Raw genomic sequence first — 14,005 nt, forward strand, 5'->3', positions numbered from 1 at the left:
CTATACTCCACACTTCGTTTATCACTACCACTTGCCCCTTTTCGTGTCCTATCACCAACTATTTGTGGGAAGAATACTTGCCGATAAGTCTCCGTGTGATCTCGAATCTCTCCTATTTTCTTTCACGACCTATTTCGCGAGTTATGCGTTGGAGGAAGCATTATATCGGTTGACTCTTTGACGAACATACATTCTCGTAACTTTGAAACACACATTGATCCAGAACGCCTCTCGTTCAGCGGCTGTTACTATATTTACATCAATATTCCACAAATCACCTTATGGCGTGATGCTTTTACTCTGAATATACCCGTAACGAAAAGCGCCGCTCTTCTTTGCATCTGTTTCCTCCAACAATCCTACCTGGTGCAGATCCCAGACTCACGAGCAATATTGCAGTATTTGTCGAACTCTGGTTTTCTAAACTACCGCCTTCGTGGGTGGACTACGATTCCTGAGGATTCTCCCAAAGAACCACAGTCTGGCGTCTGCCATACCAGCGATAAGTTTTCTATGGTCGTTGGACTTTGGATGGCACTCTGCCCGTACTCCTTGACATTTTATTGATGTGATTGTTTCCAGTGATTGTTCTGTAATTGTACAATCATACAGTAATGGGTCTTTATTCCTTCTTCAGTACAATACGTCCCATTTGTTAACGCTGAAGATCAATTGAAAATCCCTGCAGCAAGCAACTATCTTCTGCGGGTCTTCCTGCATTTCGCTACAGTTTTCTAGCTTTGCAACTTCTCTGTATGCAATATCGTCATCGGCGAAAAGCCTAATGGAACTTCGGGCGTTGTCCACTAGGTCATTTGTACCTACTGTGAAAACAGTGGTCCCATAACGCTCTCTTGGGGTACGCCAGAAATCATGCATGAAAGAAGGAAGTGAATCAGTGACTGTGGGAAAGCCGGAAATGAGGGAGCAATCGAAGCATTTGAGAATGGAACATACAGGAAACACCGTCGAAAAGGAGGGATAGGATTGTAGGACATTTGTTAAGACATCATGGTAAAAGAGGGAGCTGTAGAGAGTAAATACTGTGGAGGAAGACTGAATTTGAAATAAATCCAAAAAATAATTCAGAGCGTAGAGTGCATATGTTGAGCCGGGGTGAACAATTAAGACGTTGTCACAGGAGATGAATTCGTGGCATCAAACTAGTCAAAAGACTAATGACTAGAGTTATAAAACTACCGTAGGCTACCATAGACTACAGTGCTTGGACTACGGCAGTTTTCCTTGTGGCACTGACCAGATAATATTCCAAAGACGTTACCTATATGTTAAGTGTGCTGCATCGCGCCGGCCGGTGTGGCCGTGCGGCTCTAGGCACTTCAGTCTGGAACCGCGTGACCGCTACGGTCGCAGGTTCGAATCCTGCCTCGGGCATGGATGTGTGTGATGTCCTTAGGTTAGTTAGGTTTAAGTAGTTCTAAGTTCTAGGGGACTGATGACCACAGATGTTAAGTCCCATAGTGCTCAGAGCCATTTGAACCATTTTTTTGCTGCATCGCTTTGTTAGCGTATGCCATCAGTGTCGTACGAGTTTCCTCTAGCAACTGGAAGCGGAGAGACATAGTGAAATATATTAAGGGCTGCTTAACCTATGGAACACGTTTGTTCTACATAATTATCCTGCCGTATGTTACGTAAGAAATAAGCAGTATTTGTAGCAAAATTGAAATTGTCAGTGTTTAATTCATGTTTTTTTGCGAAATTGTTGGTTTTTAATTTTAAACAAAGGGATGTTGTAGAAAATAAAAACATAATACATACACTATGTGATCAAAAGTATCCGGACATCCCCAATAACATACGTTTTTCATATTGCGTGCATTCTGCTGCCACCTACTGCCAGGTAATCCTTATCAGCGACCTCAGTAGTCATTAGACATCGTGAGAGAGCAGAATTGGGCGCCCCAAGAAACTCACGGACTTCAAACGTGGCCAGCCGATTGGATGTCACTTGAGTCATACGTCTAGAATGCGAGATTTCCACACTCATAAACATCCCTAGGTCCACTTTTCCAATATGATAGTGAAAGGACACGTACAACACGAAAGCGTACAGGCTGACCTCGTCTGTTGACTGACAGAGATCGCCGACAGTTGATGAAGGTCGTAATGTGTAACAGGCAAACATCTATCCAGACCATCACACAGGAATTCCAAACTGCATCAGGATCCACTGTAAGTACTATGACAGTTAGGCGGGAGGTGAGAAAACTTGGATTTCATGATCGAGCGGCTGCTCATAAGCCACACATCACGGCGGTAAATGCCAAACGACGCCTCGCTTAGTGTAAGAGCGTAAACAATGGACGATTGAACAGCGGAAAAAACGTTGTGTAGAGTCACGAACCATGGTACACAACGAAGCGATCCAATGGCAAAGTATGGGTATGGCGAATGCCCGGTGAACATCGTCTGTTAGCGTGTGTAGTGCCAACAGTAAAATTCGGAGGCGGTGGTGTTATTGTGTGGAACGTGTTTTTCATGGAGGGGACTCGTACGCCTTGTTGCTTTGCGTAACACTATCACAGCATAGGCCTACATTGATGTTTTAAGCACCTTCTTGCTTCCCACTATTGAAGACGAATTCGGGAATGGCGATTACATCTTTCATAACGATCGATCACCTGTTCATAATACACGGCCTGTGGCTGAGTGGTTACACCACAGTAACGTCCCTGTAATGGACTGGCATGCACAGAGTCCTGACCTGAATCCTATAGAACAACTTTGGGATGTTTTGGAACACCGACTTCGTGCCAGGCCCCACCGACCGACATCGATACCTCTCCTCAGTGCAGCACTCCGTGAAGAATGGCTGTCATTCCCAAGAAATCTTCCAGCACCTGATTGAACGTATGCCTGCGATATTGGAAGCTGTCATCAAGGCTAAGGGTGGGCCAACACCATATTGAATTCCAACTTTACCGATGGAGGGCGCCACGAACTTGTAAGTCATTTTCAGCCAGGTGTCCGGATTCTTTCGATCACGTAGCCGACCATGAAATCCACCTCCTGTCTGTCATAGTACTTTCAGTGGATCTTGATGCAGTCTGGATTTCCTGTGTGATGGTCTGTCTATTACACATGTCTGCTGTATGTGACTAAATTATTTATCCAGTGTGCTTGCAAAAATATTGTATTTCAGACAATAGCTGCAATAAATTTGTTCATCTTTATCAAAACTGAAATAAAGATAGTAGTGTAGCTTAACGCTCTAGTTGAAATCCAAGCTATTTGTAAGAAAAACCCGTAATTTTTTTTGTTTGAAATGAGTCGTTGAATATTATGACTACACGGAGCTACCTAGTACAGTGACAACGGACAGCACCATTATACGGAAAAACATATTTCTACGTACAATGATTGAAACACAATTTCCGCAAGAGTACAATACACACTCAACATATAAATCATACTCGGCAAGCCACCTCATGGTGTGTACCCCTAAGTGATCGTCCCTAACCTGTTCCAGTCGCGAATGGCGTGTGGGAAGAACGATTTTCAATATCCCTCTGTATTGGCTCTAATTCCTCGAATTACGCGAGATGTATGTGGGAGGAAGCAACATGTTGTCCAACTCTTTCTGGAAAGTGCTATCTCGAAATTTCAATAGTAAACCTCTCCGTGTTGCTCAGCACCTCTCTTGCATCGTCTGTCACTGAAGTTTGTTGAGCATCTGCGCTTCATACTATTTGTTTTATGCTTTATTATTCCAGTCTCTGATCACAAATGAATTCTTTAGACGATTACCGGTTTCAGACTGAAATGACCATCTTCAGATCAAAAATATATAAATATATACATCTAGTGAGCAGTGTGTCTTAATTTTTTTTTTCTTTGTTGTAATTTTAATCACCTCATACAGGCGGGCTGTCAGCAGCATATTACACTGTTCTTCAGCCTTAAGTGGTACAATAATATGACATATAGGTAACACAGACAATACAATAAAAACGGCAGGCAAAAAATGTAGATACAAAAAACAATAAACATGAAGCCGTTCACGCTGGACGAGAAAAAACACTAACACTTGTTGACACGGTGCACATAACACGGATGACTGCGACGGCACACGTGAACAGTGGGGGCGTAACGGCGAAAGAACACTAAACACAAAACGAAGGCACACACACGAGACACTGATGGCGATGATCTCCGCCGCGCGAAAGTCCACTGAACGTGTACGAGTCCGGGGACCTGCCAAGAGAGGGGGGGGGGGGGCGAGGGAGAGGGGAGAGCAGAGATGCCATGGGCAGGGGAGATAGAGGAAAGGGAGGAAGGGGGAGGGGAAGCCCGGGGGAAGAGGGGTGGAGGAAGGGGGATGGGGGGAAAAGGAAAGAGAAGGGATGGGAAGGGAGGGAGGGTGCCTAAAGGAAAGGACACAGGAAGTGGGGGGGGGGAGGAGGATCAAAGTTGATAGGAGAGGTAGATGGAGGGGAGCAGGACATAATCAGTGTGGTGTCACCGCCAGACACCACACTTGCTAGATGGTAGGTTTTAAATCAGCAGCGGTCCGTTAGTATACGTCAGACCCGCGTGTCGCCTCTATTAGTGATCGCAGACTGAGCGCCGCCACACGGCAGGTCTAGAGAGACTTCCTAGCACTCGCCCCAGTTGTACAGCCGACTTTGCTAGCGATGGTTCACTGACAAATTAAGCTCTCATTTGCCGAGACGATAGTTAGCATAGCCTTCAGCTACGTCATTTGCTACGACCTAGCAAGGCGCCATTACCAGTTACTATTGATGCTGTAAAACATGTACTGTCAAGAGCGATGTTCACCAATTATGGATTAAAGTTAAGTATTCCAGAAGCTACGTAGCTTTTTTGCTAGTCTCAATTCCTTGTCCTGTTCCAGACCTCACGCCAGCCTGTGTGAGCTTAAACGCGTGCCTTTCGGCTTCCTCCTAGTGGGTTGACTGTGTTGCCAATCCACAACAATCAGGGAGGGGGAGCTGGCGGAAGCCACCTTGGGAGAGGGTAAGAAGGGTGGAGAGATGGAGACCGGGTGGGACGCCAGGCGTGGCAGCGGGCGGGGGCGGGAGAGGATGGGCGAGACAAGCGGGTGAGGAGGATCAAGTTTGCGGGAGGTGTACAGGATCCGTATCAAACTTCCTGGCAGATTAAAACTGTATGCCCGACCGAGACTCGAACTCGGGACCTTTGCCTTTCGCGGGCAAGTGCTCTACCAACTGAGCTACCGAAGCACGACTCACGCCCGGTACCCACAGCTTCACTTCTGCCAGTACCTCGTCTCCTACCTTCCAAACTTTACAGAAGCTCTCCTGCGAACCTTGCAGAACCAGCACTCCTGAAAGAAAGGATATTGCGGAGACATGGCCTAGCCAAAGCCTGGGGGATGTTTCCAGAATGAGATTTTCACTCTGCAGCGGAGTGTGCGCTGATATAAAACTTTCTGGCAGATTAAAACTGTGTGCCCGACCGAGACTCGAACTCGGGACCTTTGCCTTTCGCGGGCAAGTTTGGAAGGTAGGAGACGAGGTACTGGCAGAAGTGAAGCTGTGGGTACCGGGCGTGAGTCGTGCTTCGGTAGCTCAGTTGGTAGAGCACTTGCCCGCGAAAGGCAAAGGTCCCGAGTTCGAGTCTCGGTCGGGCACACAGTTTTAATCTGCCAGGAAGTTTCATATCAGCGCACACTCCGCTGCAGAGTGAAAATCTCATTCAGGATCCGTATCCTTTCAAGGAAAAGGAGGAGGTGGGGGAACTGAATGAGATCGTACAGGATCCGCGTGGGGGAGGGGAGACGGATGCGATAGGTGAGGCGGAGAGCATGGCGTTCAAGGATTTGAAGGGATTTATAAAGGGTATCAACTCTGATCCTCACTCCCCCTCCTTTCCTCTGTCCTTTCCCTGGGCTCCCTCTTCCCCCCCCCCCTTCCGTCCTGTTTTCTCCCCACTAAACCTCTCCCTCCCTCCCTTCTCCCCCCCAGTCCTTTTGTATTCCCCTCCTCTGCCTACCCCACTCCCTGTCGCGTCTGCCCCCCACCCCTCTTCTGGGTCCTCATCCTCCATCAGCTCCTTTCCCGGTTCCCCCCTTCGCTTTTACTCTCCTTTCCCCCCTTTCTTATGGTTTCCCATCTTCTGTCCAGTTTCCCCCCACCTGCTCTCGACTGTGGTGTCACATTTGCCAACTTTTTAGTGCAGTGTTCCAGTGACTATTCAGTGTTGTTTGTCGTTCTCGTGTTGCGAACAGAAACCATGCTGTCGCTAGGTGTGAATTTTATGTCTTTTGCGAACAGAATCCAGACTGTCGCCGTGTTTTTTACTTGTCTATTGTTTTCCCTGTCTGCTTCGTATGTATTTTTATTAGCATCATCATCCCTCTGTTGTTGTTTTAAGTTCCACGATTTCTTTTCGCCTTGTTACTCTCTAAGTCTCCGATTTTATCGCCTGTTTTGTTATTATTTGTTCTCTTGATCTTTGTCACAAAATCTGTCGGCTGAAGAGCGGCATACTAAGCTGCTGCCAGCCCGCCCCCTTCGGGGGGAATTGAAATTCAATAAAGGAAAAAAAAATATATATATATTTGGTTATCTGGTGCAACCAGTGGTTGCTCAAGGTCAATCCCTCCAAAACCCAGGCGATCATTGTAGGCAAAACCACCCCTTCCTTCCGCCTATGGCCGTCCTATCGCCCTCACTCCCACCCTTAAGTACCTTGGCGTCACCCTCGACCGTCGCCTCTCCTGGACTCCCCATCTCCGGACAATCCAAGCCAAGGCACACTCTCGACTCCGTCTCCTCAAGCTCCTTTTCGGCCATACGTGGGGTCTTGACCCCTCCACCATACTCCACACCTATAAATCCTTCATCCGCCCAATCCTTTGTTACGCCCATCCGGCATGGATCTCCGCCCCCCCCCCTACCTTTTATAAATCCCTCCAAATCCTTGAACGCCATGCTCTCTGCCTCGCCTATCGCATCCGTCTCCCCTCCCCCACGCGGATCCTGTACGATCTCATCCCCTTCCCCCACCTCCTCCTCTTCCTTGAAAGGATACGGATCCTGTACACCTCCCGCAAACTCGATCCTCCTCACCCGCTTGTCTCATCCATCCTCTCCCACCCCCGCCCACTGCCGCCCTTTTATTCCCACATCCCACCATCTCTCCACCCTCCTCATTCTCTCCCAAGGTGGCTTCCGCCAGCTCACCCTCCCTGATGATGTCCTCCTCCCCTCCATCTACCCCTCCTATCAACTTTGATCCTCCCCCCACTTCCTGTGTCCTTTCCTTTAGGCACCCTCACTCCCTTCTCTTTCCTTTTCCCCAATCCCCTCCCTCCTTCCCTCATCCCCCGGGCTTGCCCTCCACCTTCCTCCCTTCCCCCTATCTCCCCTGCCCGTGGCATCTGCTCCCCCCTCTCCCTCTCCCACCCCCCCCCCCCCCCCTCCTCCTCTCTTGGCAAGTCTCCGGACTCGTACACAGTTAGTGAACATTCGCGCGCCAGAGATCAACGCCTCGTGTTCTGTGTGTACCGTCGTTTTGTGCTTAAGTGCTTCAGTGTTATTCGTTTTGTGCACCTACGTTCACGTGTGACAATTTTCGTCCCTGTCTATATCCAAGAGTATGAACAATTTTATCTTGGACTCTACGCCCGTGAATGGCACCTTGTATTTTAAAAAGTGTTTGTCTCCGTTTATATGTCCACCATGTTTTTTTCTCTAAATGTCTTCATTTGTATATTTGTGTTTCCCTGTGGCCAAAGAGCGGCGTAGTATGCTACTGCAGGCCTGCCTGTAATACAGGTTTCAAAATGACAATAAAGAAAAAAAAATTTGGTTATCACAGTATGTTATCAAACAAAGCAAAGTAGGCGTTGGGTACCCTGCTGGACTCATGCCTTGTGGCTTTGTGAGTTTCTAACGCCTCCAACAAGTCGAGAGCGCAACCCTTCTGTGTCCTGTGTAAAATACGCATACAACTCTCGATATTGTCTACAGCGTGGCCGGTTTTTGCTAAATGCATTCCTAATGCAGTTTTGTTATGTGCTTGAAAATGCTCCCTGAATCTAATTTTAAAAGGGCGGCCAGTTTGACCGATGTAAAATTTGTCACAAGTACTACAAATGATTTTGTAAACCCCAGAACCGTCAAATTTATCAGAGTCTTTACTCAAACTGGGTTTTAAACGACGTTTCAGAGTGTTGTTAACTTGAAAACCACATCTAACCTTAGATTTATTCAAACACTTTTCTATTTGTTGGGACATTTTCCGTAAAATTTCGTTGGAATAGTTTTCAGGTTTTCTTTATTCTTTCTTTTTTCTAGATGATTGTGGGTCGCCCTATTATTTACTTTCTGTTTTTCAATCGTATTGTATGGGCGCATAACATCTTCAGCTGAAAAACCGTTGGCTACTGCAATTTGCTTTAATATATTAAGTTTTTGGCATATTTCACTGTCGGCAAATGGTAATCTAAGAAGTCGGTGGATCGGTGGATCATAGAGGTGAAAAAAGCCCTTTTATATCGAGGCGGATGGCATGAACTGGCTCCAATAATAATATCTGTACATGTCGGCTTTCTGAAAATCGAAAATTTATGTATGTTATCAACCTTCTTAATGGTAAAGTCTAAATAGTTAATTGGGCCCGCGTCTTCTATTTCTGTAGTAAACGCTATTTTTTGGTGCATGTTGCCTATGGCTTGAGCAAATGCAGTAACCTCATTCTCGTCCCACTCTAAAAGTAACATTTGTTTTATGTGGTCGTTCCACTTACGGTCGCTCTGGAGAGTTGCTGCTAGATATTTTACTACAATACAGAAATCACTTCCTAGTGCCCGCACAGCCATGCAGTGCATTATTCACAAGTAGCAACGGTTACACCGACTTTGTAAACACAATAACTGCCATTGACTGCCTACACTGCTCTCAGTACCCACCCAATAACACTTTTACCCTGACAGCTTCTTTCAGCTGCCGATCAGCAGCTGTGAGTCATAAAAGCATAAAATCTAATTCTGCGTCATAAAATAGTAATAACAGTGGTTGACAATGAACATTTTTCTTAGACGTAAAGGGGTTATCGAGTGTATTTTTGGGTGCTGAGTTCAGTTAAAGTACTTAGAATGTTCAGTCGCATGCATTTGTAACTCAAATATAGAATTTCTGTGTGTAAGATGTAGCCATGTAATCATAATATAGCCAGTGTTGTATTGTGGAGGTCTGCTACGTATCCTGCTACAAAAAGAAGTTTACTGTTATGATCCGTAATACAGCTACCTGTCGATTTCGGTGATACCGTAATGGTGAGACCTACATATTGGTCATGCAATCATTTTTCACTCAAACTTCAGCAAAGAGTGATGACTGGTGCCTGCTTTTATGGACATCCAAGCTTCAGGCCTGGAATCTCACTGACTGAAGTATAATTATCTTCAGTGGTGAGTCACGCTTCGAATTGATCGAAAACGTGTCTGGAGACGCCCCGGACAGTAGTGGTACACCAACCTGAGTGCCGCTCGCCATACGGCCCGACAATCAGGAGTGATGATGGTCTGGGGTGCGATTTCTTTTCATAGCAGGACTCCTTTGGTTGTCATCCTCAGCACCCTTACACCGCAGCGGTACGTCGACGATATTCTACGTTCCGTTTTGTTGACCTTCATGGCAAATCATCCAGGCTTTACATTTCAACAAGATAATGCCCAACCGAAGACGCCTAGAGTTTCTGTTCCTTGTCTTCGTGCTTGCCACACCCCACCTTGGCGAGCAAGGCCACCGGATCCCTGCTCAATTGAGATCGTTTGGAGGATTATGGGCAGGGCTCTCCAACCAGTTCTGGATTTTGACGATTCAGCGCGCCAGTTGGGCAGAAACTGGCACGATATCCCTCTGAAGGAAATCCAGCAACTCTGTTAATAAACGACAATCCAAATAACTTATGTCTGTTCTCTCGGACATGTCTGACAGAACAAACACCATATACCTATAAGTTCTGGCAATACCGGCCATGACCTTCCTCTTCTGTGTGGATACACATATATTACCCGAACTCTTACGGGTCTTGGTAAGAATCTCTTCCACGAGTAATGAGTGTGTTGGATAGGAGCCAGCACGGTAGCTCAACGTGCTCGGTCAGAGGGTTAGCCGTCCTCTGTAATAAAAAAACTGAGTTAAAATATCAACAACGAACTTAGAAGGGTGTCTTACGATGTCCGTCCCCGTCAGATGCAACGAACGAAAACGAACAAAATTAAATTAAAAAATAAATAAAGAAAACAGAAAAAAAGATGGATAGAGCGTCTGCCATGTAAGCAGGAGATCCCAGGTTCGAGTCCCGGTCGGGGCAATGGCAGTTATTGTGTTTACAAAGTCGGTGTAACTGTTGCTACTTGTGAAATCTATAATGCACTGCATGGCTGTGCGGGCAGTAGGAAATGATTTCTGTATTGTAGTAAAATATCTAGGAGCAACTCTCCAGAGCGACCATAAGTGGAATGACCACATAAAACAAATGTTACTGTTAGAGAGGGACAAGAATGAGGTTACCGCATTTGCTCAAGCCATAGGCAACATGCACCAAAAAATAGCGTTTACTACAGAAATAGAAGACGCGGGCTCAATTAACTATATCCCCGTTGATATATGTCACCGCCCGCCAGCAGCTGAAGATATTAGTATATAATTATAATCAAAATAACTGTTTGATACAACCCAGAGATGGGCCAACGCGTCATTAAGTTACTAGTGATCAAATTTTTCTGAAACTGCAGTCATTTGTTTGTCTATGCAGGCACATCACATCTACGGATTTCCGTTCCATTAGGATAATTCGTTCGTGTCGCGTGTATCTCTTTTTATTTATTTTTCTCTGCGCTATGGAACATTTTATTAAAGCTCTACCAAACTAAGATGACACTTTCAAGTATTTGGCAAGTAAATGACCGGGGCTGCCAGAAAGATGAAAGAAGGGGGTATTCGTCAGCCCTGCCGGTCGGAAATGAAATGAATGAAATTTAAAGAACGTCCTGAATACCCTTTAAACAAGTTGTCAACAAGTTTCTTGACAGCTGCAAAGGCCTTGATTAAGAAAATTAGTTAGCTGCTGGATAACTTCAAAGTATTGGATGCTCCAATGAATGTGAAGTTGCAGTTTCTAGACTCACGTGTCAGCTATTTTCTACAAAATCTAGGTGTTTTAGGTGAGGAACGGGGAGAAAGATTTCACAGGACCGATCGGATGTCAACACAGTAGCTGACCGCTGCTGAATGCCGGACAGGGAGTGTCCACAGTTAGTGCTCAGCAAAAAATCGCAACGGAGATTTGATGGGAAAAGGAAGAGACATTAACGTTTATACATTTGCATTAGACCTTAACAACCAACGGCCTTGCCGCTTGGTACACCGATTCCCGTCAGATCACAGAAATGAGTGCTGTCGTGCTTGGCTAGCTTTAGGCTGGATCACCGTCCGGGTCTGCCTTGTGCTGTTGACAAGCGGGGTGCACTCAGCCCTTGTGTGGCCAATCGAGGAGCTACTCGATTGAGGAGTAACGACACAGGTCACGAAAACTGACAACGGCCGGGAGGGCAGTGTGCTGGCCAGACGCCCCTCCGTATCCACATCCGGTGACGCCTAACGGCTAAGGACGAAAAGGCGGCCGGGCAATAGCGTTGGTCCTGCAAGGCCCTTTCGGACGATGTTTGTTTTATCAGATGATATTAATTGTAAGGTTAGGAATGATTTATTTTATCGTTCTTTTTAAATATTTTTTTTTTGAATGTGCATGTTATGTATGAATCTACTGGATCATCATAGTTACTTTCTGAAGAAAACTTATGTGATGCCGGGAAACCATTAGCATTTCTGAAATTAGCATATCAAAAAGTACTAGAACAGCACAAAATGATCAAGAAAAAAAATTGTTCAGGCGCGGGTAGGACTCGAACACTGAGGGCTCGATACAAATTTAATTTTGGATGTAGATAGTTCATCCAATCCAGGAATCGAGGAGTACGACAATTTTCGCCCGATAGTGACGTTGACATGTGTAACATATCACTCACAGGAATCCAAGACTTTCGTGAGAGTTTTAATTTCAAGTTTGTAGTCGGCAAAATATTACCAAAGGAACTTTTTCAATTGATGTAATTACAAATTAACAATTTTACGATTCTTTTCCTTTTTTGTGCTGTGAAACCTTTCTTCCTGCAAATTTAATGATAGCTAGAGCAATGAGAAGTACCCTATAGGTAGGGCACGCCCGGTTAGCCGTGCGGTCTAACGCACAGATTTCCGGATTGGGAAGGAGCGCCTGGTCCGCGGCACGAATCCGCCCGGCGGACTTGTGTCGAGGTCCGGTGAGCCGGCCAGTCTGTGGATGGTGTTTAGGCGGTTTTCCATCTGCCTCGGCGAATGCGGGCTGATTCCCCTTATTCCGCCTCAGCTACACTATGTCGACGATTGCTGCACAAACAAGGTCTCCATGTACGCATACACCAGCATTACCGTACCACGCAAACTAGGGGTTACACTCGTCTGGTGTGAGACGGAGATTTGATTTTTTACCGGATTGCTGATATTCGCGATACACTCGTGAAATGGCCGTACGGGAAAACGCCCACTTCGTCGCTACCTCGGAGATGCTGTGTCCCATCACTTGTGCCCAAATATGACACGACATTCAAACTCAGTTAAATCCTTTTAACCTGCCACTGTAGCAGCACTAAGCGATCAAACAACTGTGCCAGACACTTGCTGTCTTATATGGGTTTTGCCGACCGCAGCACCGTATTCTGCCGTTTTACATATCTATGTGTTTGAATACGCATGCCTATACCAGTTTGTTTGGAAGGGAATGAATGTGTAATGTATCGTTAATGTAAGTTGAAGCATAAGCAGGAAGCATACCAGCCCGCCTCAGGTACATCAGAAAAGTATCTTGGATGGGAATACACGTGTTTGAAATTGATAATACCAGGAACATACGTAAGTTAATGACTCCACGAACTTTAAATCCGTAGTGGTACTATATAATTTGGTAGAAAATTAGCAGTACCATTTCGCCAGGATGGCGAAGGATTAAAATCAAATAAGAATATCTAATACTCCTTTCGAATGGTGTCTCAGATTAGGAATAGAAATAATATTGCAGATCCCCTGAAAACTTGAAAGTGAATGTGAAAGGCTACGTTTAAATCACTTGAGTACGTAGAAGCTAACCTGGAGACCTATGAAAATTTCACCATTTTCTGAATCGAGTAAGCTGTGATCGAAGGCACAATATTCCGGATGTGAAATTTGAACACAAAAAGACGTGAAGACGGTACGATTATATGTAATCAAACCTCTAGCATGAAAACGATTACACTGCTTGCGTTTGAATTCTGCCACCTAGCGTTTACATTGACGGAAGCTGGTCATCGCCCTTACCTTGCGGTAAGATGAACATGCAATTTCTCGATATGACCACGGTAACTCGTTCTAACAGGAAGAGGAGATGCGGATCTTCACTGAGGTGACGAAGTCATGGAATAGCGATACGCACATACACAGATGGCGGTAGTATCGCGCGTAGTCAAGGTATTAAACGGCAGTACATCGGTTGAGCTGTCATTTGTACTTTGGTGATTCATGTGAATAGGTTTCTGACGTGATTATGGCCGCACGACGCGAATTAACAGACTTTGGACGCCGAAGGGTGGTTGGAGCTAGACACATCAGACATTCCATTTCGGAAATCGTTAGAGAATTCAATATTCCGAGATACACAGTGTCAAGAGTGTGCCGAGAATACCAAATTTCGAACATTACCACTCACCACGGACAACACAGTGGTCGATGGCCTCTACGTAACGACCGAGAGCAGCGGCGTTTGCGTAGAGTGGTCAGTCTAACAGACAAGCAATACTGCGTGAAGCCAATGTAGGAGACAGTGTGCCGAAATTTGGTGTTAATGGGCCACGGCAAAAGACGACCGACGTGAGTGCCTTTAAGTCCGCAGCTCGTGGTCGTGCGGTAGC

The 14,005-nt window shown here is 45.8% G+C and overlaps 1 non-coding gene across 1 annotated transcript; it reads right to left on the reverse strand.

Moving 5' to 3' along the window:
- Positions 1-5,154: 5,154 nt before the first annotated feature.
- On the reverse strand, positions 5,155-5,229 carry Trnas-cga (transfer RNA serine (anticodon CGA)). The gene has a single exon. It is a non-coding gene; the product is annotated as a tRNA-Ser (tRNA).
- Positions 5,230-14,005: the final 8,776 nt, after the last annotated feature.

This window comes from Schistocerca nitens, chromosome 4, assembly GCF_023898315.1.
Source record: "Schistocerca nitens isolate TAMUIC-IGC-003100 chromosome 4, iqSchNite1.1, whole genome shotgun sequence".
In the NCBI taxonomy this organism is placed as follows: Eukaryota; Metazoa; Arthropoda; class Insecta; order Orthoptera; family Acrididae; genus Schistocerca; species Schistocerca nitens.